Source organism: Cupressus sempervirens, chromosome 9 (assembly GCF_028749045.1).
Source record: "Cupressus sempervirens isolate cs-2001-9-10 chromosome 9, ASM2874904v1, whole genome shotgun sequence".
Lineage (NCBI taxonomy): Eukaryota > Viridiplantae > Streptophyta > Pinopsida > Cupressales > Cupressaceae > Cupressus > Cupressus sempervirens.
In genome coordinates, this window is record NC_143126.1 from 647,946,641 (window position 1) to 647,958,823 (window position 12,183).

At 37.3% G+C, this 12,183-nt stretch overlaps 1 protein-coding gene across 2 annotated transcripts in view; it reads left to right on the forward strand.

Moving 5' to 3' along the window:
* Positions 1–12,183, forward strand: part of LOC149540402 (Gut esterase (DUF1350)) — a 234,355-nt gene that overhangs the window by 211,983 nt on the left and 10,189 nt on the right. The gene's annotated exons all lie outside the window — the stretch shown is intronic.

Sequence of the window (12,183 nt, forward strand, 5' to 3'; positions counted from 1 at the left end):
GATATATTAGATGGTTAATATCGTTTAATCAGTTATTTTCTTTTCAGTTATTCAGTTATAGCCATCGGTTCTCTTCCATTTGAATATGTAAAGTAGTTGTAAAATTGTCTTCATGAGATTATAAAAGGTATGCATCTTTATTAGTAAAAAAGGGTCTCTCTTACCATTCAGTGACGGTTGGTTACGATGGCAATTATAGTCATCATATTTCTTGATTGAATACTCCTTCCATTGCTAGCTAAGATATTTCACTTAAATTGATTAGTACCATTAATCCCTTTCATATCAACATGTAAAATAGCTGTTATAACTGCCATCTCATGCTCATGAATATGGAAAAGTAACTGTGTTCAATGATATGTTAGTTGTTAGATAAGGCTGGGAAAAAGGTGATGTTACACTGGTCCTCCTGAGCTTGTTGATATTTCAACAAGTCCGAGTTCTTCTTCATCAAGTAAGAAACGTCCTCTATGGGCTAGAAACCTCTTGGAAGAAAGTGAGTCCTATGCTACTCCTCCTGGCACTTTTAGAGAAATTAAGAGGCCTCGTAAGTCTCTTGGTTATGTTGCTCTAATGAACCACATAATTGCCTTAGAACCCTCTAGTGTTGAAGAAGCTTCTAAATGGCAAGTATGGAAAGATGCAATGTTGGAAGAGTATCAATCAATTCTTAAAAATGATGATGATGTTTGGAATATTGTTCCAAGACCCAAAGGCAAGTTTGTGGTTTTTTTCAATGGTTGTTACAAAAATCAAGCATTATGTTGATGTTGGTATAGAGAAATATAAGGCCAGATTTTTTTCTCGAGGCTTCTCTCAAAAGGAGTGCATAGATTCTGAGGAAGCCTTTGCTCCCGTGGCTTGTTATTCTTCTAGTAGATCTACAATAAGTATTGCAGCAGTAAAGGGCTACAAACTCCATCAAATAGATGTTAAAACAACAATTCTGAATTGTGTTATTGAAGAGGAAGTCTTTATTGAACAACCTGAAGGGTTCATTATTCATGACAAAGATTCTTATGTTTGCAAGCTGAAAAAGGCTTTGTGTGGACTTAAGAAAGCCCCACATGCATGGTATGAAAGGATTGACAACTATCTTCTTAGCTTTGTATTTGAGAAGAATGATGTTGATCCAAATTAATATTTTCAAAGGAATGATAACAATTTTCTGATACTTGTGCTCTACGTGGATGATTTATTCCTTACTAGTAATGATGGTCTAATTGCTAAATGTAAAGAGTATCTTACTTTTGAATTCAAAATGAAAGATCTTGGTCTCTTGCATTATTCTACTATCTTGGTCTTGAGGTATGACAATCCTCTAAGGGTATTCTTCTTGTTAATTCTGTAACTTCGATCTCATACTGATATGATTCTACAGATCGTACAGATCTGAGAATGCATGAAATCCCTTTATAAGTAAAGCCTATAAATAATTGTCTTCTCCTTAATAGGTATCGATGTCTCCTTTGGGCAACATAGTTAAGGATTAATTAAATCATCTTGGTTAGTTTAATGTATTAACATATGTCTCCTTGTTAAGTCGCCCATTTTAAAGAGAGCAATTAAGGCCGACTTTGGAAGGGAAATGTCCTTTCTAAGGACATGACCTTTGGTTGTAATATTTATATAGGGTATGTTTGTGGATAAAGGACACACGAATAATAAATGGTCTGCTCCTTTAGCAATTCTGCCCTATCCAAATTATTGCAGAGATAAGACATTTTCAGAATAGTATTTATACTATTGGTAACAATTCATACAAGTCTGAATTATAGAAGATCATCTTCAGCAAGCAATATAAAGGTTTTATTTCAGTCTGATTATAAAAGAATTTGTAGGAACTTTACACTTCTAAGCTAAGGTAAATATGCTATAGATATGCTGAAAAGGTTTGGTAGGCTGGATTGAAAATCCATGGCCACACCAATGGAAGCAAATCTAAAGAAACTTTATGAGGATGCTGCTGGTTCAGATCTGGTTGATCCTACTATGTATAAGCAGCTCATTGGTTCACTTTTATGTACTTAGTAAACCCAAGGCCTAATACTGGTTATGCTATTAATACCTTGAGTCAATTCATGTGTGAACCTAGGCATATACATTTAGTTGCAGCCAAGCATATTCTAAGATATGTTTGTGGTACCTTGGGAGATGATTTATTTTTTGCATCAAAAGCTGAGCTAACATTAATAGGCTTTCTGATTTAGATTGGACAGGGTGTGCTACTGATGGAAAGAGCACTTCAGGTTATTGTTTTAGCTTAGGTTCAACCATGACTTCTTGGTGTAGCAAGAAGCAAATTTGTGTGGCTCAAAGCACTGTTGAAGCTGAGTATGTCGCAGCACATATGGCTGCAAAAGAAGTTGTGTGGCTTCGCAAATTACTCACTGGTCTTTTTGGTCAACTACATGATCCTACTATGATTATGTGTGATAAACAAAGTTGCGTAAGGCTTTCTGTTAATCCTGTTTTTCATGATAGGTCCAAACATGTGGATATTAAATATCATAATCTCAGAGATATGATTCATAGGAAATCCATTGAACTCAAGTATGTTTGTACCGAAGAACAAGTTGTTGATATTCTCACCAAGCCTCTTCCTAGGATGAAGTTTAACTACTTCCAGAAGAAGCTTGGCCTAGTGGAGAATGTTATGCTTGATGAGAAAGAGTCTCAACCTCAGTTACGATTTCATGGTAAGTACCTCTCTATGGGAGAAGTTCAATAATGATGATCCTTGGTTCATCCTTTAGAAGTAGGCATGATGAAGACACTCCATACACTACAAGTAGGCATGGTGGAAATACATTCTTCTCTAGGAGAAGATTGAGCTGAAAGTCCTTACTTGATCACCCTTGGGAGTAGGCATGGTGTAACCCATCCTCTAGGAGTAGGCATGATGGAAATATTTTGCATATATATTACTTGTTTTCACCCTCGGTATAGAAACAATGGGCCTCCTATAGCCTATAGAAACAATGGGTAGGCCATTCAGGCCCGGGCCCATCCCATCATTTTTTAGGCGGAAAGTAGCTATGGTAATTTTGTCTTGTTGGGACATCTATAATTGCTATGATAACAATTGTTATGCTTTTGGTATTGTTATGATGAGATAACAATGGTTATTGTGGTAGCAATTGGTTTTTTTTTTTGGTATTGTTCTCTGAGATAGTGAAGGTTATTGTGGTAGCAATTGCTATATTTGATATTCTTATGTTTAGACAACATTTGCCTATTGTTATGATGTGATAACAATAGTGTTAATTTCAAATATTTTGTTTACTCTTTCTATGGTTGCAGCTTCATGTTTTTGTCATGTGAAAACATTTTGAAGATCTCTCTCTTGCTAAGAGGGAGTGTTGGAGTTTTGTTGTAGCTTTGATAGAGAGATCTTTGTCTTCTCCAGTCCTTTATTCTACTTCTATTATTGACTACTTCAAAGAATACTACGTCTTCTACCTATTGAGCACATCCTGGTTAAGTGTTGTCATTAGTTCATTTTTATGGGGACTTTTGTCTTCTATGTCAAAGTTTATATGCTTCAACATTTTTATGTTGTTCGCCTGAAAACACCTATCGTGTAATGAGAACCTCAAATGTCAATATGGTATTTGTTCCCAATGCTTCGTCAAACTTGAATAAAGAGGATGTTGTTCACTTTTCTAGCGATTTACATGGCAGAAAATTGTCCGACGTTCTTCTTCTTGAGTTCGTTCGTTATGGGAAAGAATGTGTTGGACAGTTTTTGATGTTGGATGTTCAGTTTGAGCTTGTTCATGCATTTTTTGTTTTTGTCAAGGCATAAACGTATGTAAAATTTGCAAAAGGTCATGTGTGACATTTTCATGTTTTCCGTAGGAGTTTGTGTTTTATTTACATATATCTTTAGAGTACATTTTGATAGAAAAAGGTTTGTTATGAAGAGTTTGTGATTAATATATATAGTTTGAAGATGAGTTTGTGATTTATATATAGTTTGCAGGAGAATACAAGATTCAAATATATATATGTATGTATATATGTATGTATATATGTATGTATGTATGTATATATGTATGTGTGTAGATTCTGGAGAGCTCACATTTTGTATATGTTTAGATTTAGAGCTTGAGCATCATTTATATTTTGCAGATTTTATGAATTTGATTTTGTTCTTCATATGTGGTATTTGTGGAGATTAGTGAATCATTTGGGTTGCAGAAATTTCTGTTTAGTTTGTTCTTCAACATCAACTGTGTATCCTATTATTGATTGTATGTAATGTCCCCATTGGTTGCCAGCATCAGAATTTCAGGGATTAGCCTAATATCGGATCCTCGTAGGCTAATGAGGATGGTTAAAGGGTCTTCTAAGGATTGATTCATCTCCAATATTCAACGATTTATGGATTTGACCTTCGTTCAATGTTATTTGGACTTCATTTGCCATACTATGTATAGTAAGTCAGGGGTAATAGAGATGGACCCTTTCTATTTTTAGAAAGTGTATTTGGTCACATGGGGAATAATGAGGAGAGATTCCTATTTCAGACGGCATGGCAATCTGAAAAGTATTTCAAGAAATATTAAAGTTCAAGTGACTTAAGTGATTTATTTAAATATTTTAATTTATAAAGTTACTTAAGTGACGAAAAGATGAAATGGTCTTTTATCCCACATTGCTAAGTTGTTCAAGCCTCTCCTCATTTCGAAGTTATAAAGGAAAGCATTTGCATTGGGATTGTAACCACGGATATATGTTATTTTCTAAAATCCTAAGTGTTGCTTAAATGTGACTGGATATTTCCTAAGGACGAAATCCCTTGAGGAAAAGAGTGAGACTAGATGTAAACCTAGCATCTCACATTGCACTTCAAAACTGAGATTCCAAATTGATGCATTAAAGGCTTATGAGAAGTGGAAGTTCAGCAGCAAAAATATAGGTAATTGAAGATATTTCCAAGTAACTAGCACGTACAGGTCAGTAATTGGTATTTTGGAGTTTTATGAGAGATTGAAGCTTGGACGACAAACAAGTGTGCAGTCATTCCATACTTGTAGCCGGGGAAGGAGAGGTTAACGTGAGTTGTGAAACCTACAGTCTAGACTTACTAGAAGTCGGGTCACCTACAGCTAGGCACGTTACAATTCAGCAGCCATATACCATAGCCCGCAAGGAGTATAATAGTCGGTAGGGTTATCAGATAGTAGATTGAACACGACAGCTGCACCTTCGTCACAGTGAAATCACAAGCATAGGTGTCACACTAAGTTTGAATTCAGTAGATAGGATGAATGTAGAGTGTTTGAGTGTTGGTAGTTCCAGAGTTGAGATCATTGGAGGCATGCCATAAACAACAATACATATTTCCAGCTATATGCGATTTGAGTAGGTTCCAATTATTACTCATTGTGTTTGTAACCTTGTGTTTGTAATATAAACATAAGTAGTACGTTGGAAATTCATTCAATAGTTATTCCTCTATGATTCAAGATTGTTAGAATATTGTATAAGGTCTACTGTAGTGGAGAATAATATATTTTTAGAGCTATTATTTCTTGAGTTTTCATATTGTTTGCACATTCCTTTGGTTCTGTTACTATATTACTGTGAGTCGAATGTCTTACAGCAGTATCCATGCTTAAGACATGGGTTACATTCCAATTGTTTGACAAAATACTTCAGAAAAAACAAGGGTTATTATACTAGTATCAGAGTTGTGCATCTTGCCAGCCTGTGAAACATATTTTTAGGGAATTTTAATGAGAGCGCCAAACCTACCACCTTGTTGGGTTTGTTTTGTATTTGTGAACAAATCAGAAATCGCATAGTTTCCAGGAGTATATTATTGTTGTTATTGCAAAGGTGTTTTGGCAAAGTTGTGGACGGCATTCAAATGAGTCAATTATAATATACCAGTGAATTTTGTGGTTATTGGTGGTAGCATAGACACCTGATTGGTTTCAATTGGTGGCAAATCTATTATTCATCAGAGCAGCCTATGTGGTTATCGAAAATTGTTTATCAAAAAGTTGTAATCAAAGATTTCATCAAAAACATTTTACAAAAGGTTTAATCTAAATGGTTTAAATTTTCTGATAAATGTTTTGAAAATTGTATTCTATTGGAGGTTTGGAAGAGTACTTCTATGTGAGAAATAAAGTGATGCTATTGCCAAAGCTATAAGTCCTGCTATCCTATGGAGTAGGAAAGTTATTTTATTTTTAGATTTGCTATTGCATTTGGAGTGACCAGCACTCTAGCTTTCCTTTTCTATGTACAGACATAGGAGGATTGGTAGTTCTAGAAGCCGATAGAGTAATGATGAATTTAGCACGAAAATGAATGCTTTGCAGGAGAGTATGGAAAGATTTAAGCTTCATCAACAGAGGTTGGCGGAGAGCTTGTCGGATCCAAAGATAGTTGAGAGGACAACAAAGTATATAGTTTCTACCTTTAGAAAGTCGACTTCGAGGTTGCAGGGAAGGAAGCTTCAATTTTCCTCAACAGGTGTCCATGATACAGATGTACCTATATCTAGTACGAGACCTGTTAGTCCTATCTGCAGTGTTGACGATGGACTCATTTCACAGAGATCAGTAGATGTGTCAGTACCCTTAGTGGATAGCGACACTAAGCTCCAGCATGTTGAGGCCCCTAGAGTTGTTACAGTTAGTGCAAAGATAGTTGATGCAGTTGTTACTACTGATACTTCAGGCTCTCTTGAGGAGGGAATTATTAGTGGAGATTTGTACAAGAGTTGTCATAGTGTTGCTCTAGTGCAAGAGGCAATGTATTCCTCAGGTGGGACTAATGCATGTATGGAGTCGCCCAGCTGTGATGTCGGTGATTTGGGTGCTGCAGCGAAGTTAGTAGATGTGGGTTCATGCTCTAGCATTATTGATTCACAACCTAAAATAGAGTCATGTGCAGACTCAAGTGACGGCAGTTGAGACTCCATTAGGTGATGGGGATGCAGATAGTGTGGACACCTCTGGTGATTTGTTAGATGATGCTATGATTTGCATCGGATATGATACCCCTTGTCAGATATTGGGTGATGACTCTAATGAGATTTTGGATGAGTCCTGGGATCAATGTTTGCAAGATCTTACTATTGAGGTGGAAGTTGAGACATGTCGGGAGATTAAGATTGCGAGGGCTTTTATTTCTTCTAAGTTGTTTGAGGTACATAGTAGTTGTATCTCGGATGCAAAGTTGTGCAAGGACGATAGCACATGTATGAGTAATCTTACAGTGGATAGTTCTGATTCAATTTCCTATCACGATGCAGTTAGTAGACACAGAGCTTGCATAGGAGTCAGGGGTTACAAAGGCATCACGTGACTTATTAGCTGAAGGTGAGTGATAGTGACTTACAGATGCTTTGTCAAGGAAACCCGCCATGTGCTTACTAACCTAGATTTCAGCCGACTAGAAAGCACATTTGTTGGTAGAATATTTCAAAAACACATTTCACTATGAGCTAATAGATGGCAACACCCAGGATGATCAGTACAAAGTGGTCGATGACATCATTTACTATAAGAATTGGATGTTTGTAGTGTTGGAATTTAAATTGAAGTAGAAAATCTTGAAGGAGGTACATGACTCACCCTTGGCAGGACACTCGGGCTTCCTCAAAACCTACAGACGTCTCAGGGAGAGGTTTTCATAGAAAGGGCTTAAAGGAGACGTATTACAGTATGTAAGAGAGTGTGTGGTCTGCTAGCAGAACAAATCCAAACATACTCTACCTGTCGGCTTATTGCAACCACTGCCAATTTTAGAACATGAGTGGGAAAGTATCTTGATGGATTTCATAACTTGACTTCCCAAGGTGAATGAAAAAGATTATATCTTCATGGTGGTTGATAGATTGACAAAGTACACAAATTTCTTCGTCATCCCCTCAGATTTTCAGGCCGCACAAGTTGTCAATCTATTTTTTAGAGAAGTCTTTCGTTTGCACGGGTTAGCCCAAAACATTGTCAATAATTGAAATGAGTGATTCATCAATATCTTCTGGACAGAACTATTTCAATTGGCAGGGACAGAATTGTCACCAAGTACTAGTTACCACCCTCGGACGGACGGACAATCGGAGATTGTGAACAAGTGGCTCAAAGGTTACCTTTGGAACTTTTTTTTGGCACAACAATATGCGTGGGTCAAATGGATACGCCTAGGGGAATATTATTACAATACTACATACCACATGTCCATCGGAATGACACCATTCAAAGCTCTGTACGAGTACGAACCCCTTTCCTTCATTGACACAGTTCTGGGTGATAGTCGTGCATCGAGGGCAAGGGACTAGCTTCAAGAGGGATGAGACATCCTCAAATTCTGGAAGGAAAACTTACAACAGGCACAAAATCAACAGAAGATGTACGTCGAAAAACACCGAATGGAGAGGAGTTTCAAAGGAGGGGACTTGGTCTATCTCAAGCTCCAACCATATCGACAATCCTCATTGAAGATAAAAGGAAAAGAAAAGCTGAAGTCACAATTTTATGGCCCCTATCATGTAGTTCGTCTCAATGTTGAAGTCACGTACGAGTTGGAACTTCCGGAGGGGAGTCATATTCATAACGTCTTTCATGTTTCATAGTTGAAAAAGGCCGTTGGGCAGAATGTCATAGTAGCCACAGACCTTCCGCCGCTCAATAAAGAAGGAAAGCTCATATTGGAACCAGCCGAGATCATTGAAGTACGTGAGAAGACCCTACAGAACCGCACGATGAAGGAATAATTGGTATGTTGGTAACACTTGTCGTTGGACAATGCGACATGGAAGGGTGAGCACATTCTTCAACACCCGGCATTGCATTTGCTTGATAACAAGCAAAAATTGGGACGGGGGGACTGTAATGTTCCCATTATAAAATAAATCGTTAATCAAACTATTGTTAATGGGACGATGGAGTTAATATATCTTGGACCCATTTTTGTTTTGTTTCTGTAGTTTGTGTTGTTGGCTATCTTTGTACACCCTCGAAAAGTTTTCCCTAACGAGTATTTAAAAATGGTTTGTAGGAAGTCATTAGGTATGCATTCTAATTATTTCTTTTGTACTTTCCTATTAGAGTTCTTTGTTGTTTTCCATTTCGGAAGTGAAAGATCTTCCCTACTTGGCTAGTCCAGTTTCGGTGGGATTCAATCCTCACCCTATTTCGTTGTCTATAGCACTTCACTCGAATCTGGAAAATCAGAGCACTATCTTGTGGCAAATATTAATTGAAGGTTCTATATATTTATGTTAAATCTCCATTCCTGTTGTCGTTATTTAATGAATTTAGATCTATAAATTTATGGTTGCACATCTAAGTATTCCCCTCTTTTCTCTGTACCCCATCCACTGGCTTCCTCCATCCTCCATTACGGGCCCATCAATCTTTATTCAGTACTTCACTTCATTCCCTCATCCCACCATTCATCCTCCCACAACAACCAACGGCTTGCACATTTGTCTGTACGGCCCTTCCCTACATCCACCGTACGACCTTCATACCGTATGACATTTGCCCCACCGTACAACCTTCATACCGTACGGCCCAACACCACAGTACAACCTCACCTACACACTCATCCATTCCATACAGCCTACCTGTCACCTCATCACATATTGTACGGCCTTCAGGATTACCGTACAGTCCCCTAGTTTGACCTACGGTCGCCACAGCAACACTTCCAAATATCATACGGTCGGTCTAGGATTTCCTTGTGCACATTGGGTAGAGTGAAATTTACGCATTCAACCATTGTACACAAAAACAAACTTATTTCTACGATTCAGTTGGACATCAGAACATTACATAAGTTGCAACATCATATCCATTCACCTATTCTGCTCTTGTTGCATACGTTGCCCCTGCTCTAACATACCCAATAACGATCTGAACATTACCTCCTCCTGATCTGGATCGACATTCTTGCCTCTGTCTAGTCCTGTATTCCTATCATCTCAGTCACCCATACTGTTGTCTTGTTCAAAGAATATCTCCTCTATGTTTATATGGCTGGATTATATGTCCACCTACACAAATGAACTAGAATGCTCGCTATATGAGTCGAAATCTTTGGTGTCTTTCTCTAGTATGGCGAAAGTTAATTGCCTTTGTCGCATGCTCAAACATACATTTTTAACCTGTTTTATTTTTGACTTTAGTGTTTTGACATTTCAGCAAACACTTTTCCCTCTATCTGGCTGTTCCAAATTCCCTGTAAGGCCCCCACAGGATGGCAAGACTTAAAGCTCTGATACTACTATAATGGGCACCCTAGAATTGCCCAAAAACTAAACAACTGCTGATAGGAATTTTATCAAATAGTTTGCATCCAACTCCTTGTTCTTCCGTTTACTAATTTAACCCCTCATGACTTCAGAAATGAGACATCTATATTGTTTGCTTGCATAGAATTGAAAATTACTCAACATGAACAAAAGAAAGTACAATGATATGCAGATTGGAAATTGTATAACAGCTGATAAGATGTCATTTTCAGAATTAAATAAAATCAAATACATGGCAGATTATTAACTCACTAATTGTTCCACTATTATTGACATAATGTTCCAGCAAATGTTATTTAAACCCGCTACTATAGTGACATGAATAGTGCTACGTGAATAGTGTCGCATGAATAGTACCCACGTGAACAATGTTGCTACAGCATTTTGTCTTCAAAACAGTCCAATATCTTCATAAAATCATTCCCTCAAAGTAGCATAAGCATTGGATGAGTAAAGAAGAAGATATAAACAAAACATCAAATCTGCCTGTAGCTAGAAACACACCCAAGCTGCTTGATAATGAAACTGATAACAATGGATTCCAAAGGCCAAACCCCAAGGGAATGATGTTTAGAATTTCACAAGAGAGGATAAATGTCCTCTAATGCCAAGAATGGATCTGCAACTCACATATCAATTTTCTTCTCATATTCAACCTACCAAATGAAGCCACTAACGCTCCCTTTTATTTTTCTCCAAGGGTCGATTCAACTCACATGAGCAATGTGGGATAAAAGATGTGCAATATAAAACATATTAAAATAATCACTTCCCTTAGGCGCCCCCTTTGATTTGCACACATTCCCATAAAATTTAATATGTAACACTTTAATATTTTACAACTAAATTAAATGTTTTTTTTAATAATACATCAAGCATAAAAATATATTAGCTATCGAACTCCAAAGAGCATGAGTGATAGCTCGTCAGAAAGCTCTCACCGAGGAGTAGCAAATTCAATCGCCAAAACTAGCCTCCCCTATGTCTTGTTGACTTACTAAAAATAGTAAGTATACCTGAGACTGAGTAAATCAACTCCATTTTGGCCCAAACTAGAGATGACTAGGCCAAAACACTCTAAGATCCATTCAAACCCTTCATTAGCCCTCGGGACCGTGCAGAACTAGGCTAACGCACACACACTTGGTCGACTGCTAAAGTGGGGACATTACACGCAAATTCTATTCTAAGTGAGAAGTATGGAAATCATACAACGCTTCCAGATAACACAAGTAATTTAACATGAAAAAACAATGACACTACAATTATTTTGGCAGTATCTTAGCAATAATTCTGCAAATAAAACTCTTTTTACAGATGATTTGAGCAAGCCTTATATAGAGGCTTCAAGTAGAATAGACGGCTCAGAATGATCCAAGATCAAGGGCCTAGATTTTTCTAAATATCCCTAATTAGGATTTTCTCTAACGACCACTTATAAACATTAAATGTTGACCAATCTTAACATTCAATGGTGGAATACATTAAATGCATTCCATGTGTCAACTTGGAATAACTTGATTGGGGGAGATGAATGGGCACTACCTCAACATTCTTATCTTGCTAAATTCATTTCACTCCACCTTTTCATCCTCCTCACATTAGAATTGTCTCACTGAAATGTTCTTGATATTGTATTTGTCCTGCTATCTTAGCCTTGATCCTTCCTCATAACTTGAAATCATCGATCCTCGTGACCTAAACTTGTTGATTGTGTTTGATGCTCCCTAGAGGAGTTTGTGCTTGAACTCCTCTAGGGAGATCAAGACACATTGGTCCAGAATGACTCATAGGATTGCAGTTAATAAGACCAATGCCGACTCTTGTGAAATACTACTTGGCCTCGTTCCAAAGGAAACAGAAAAAGAAGATAAGACTAATTTTTCCATAAATGCCTTCCA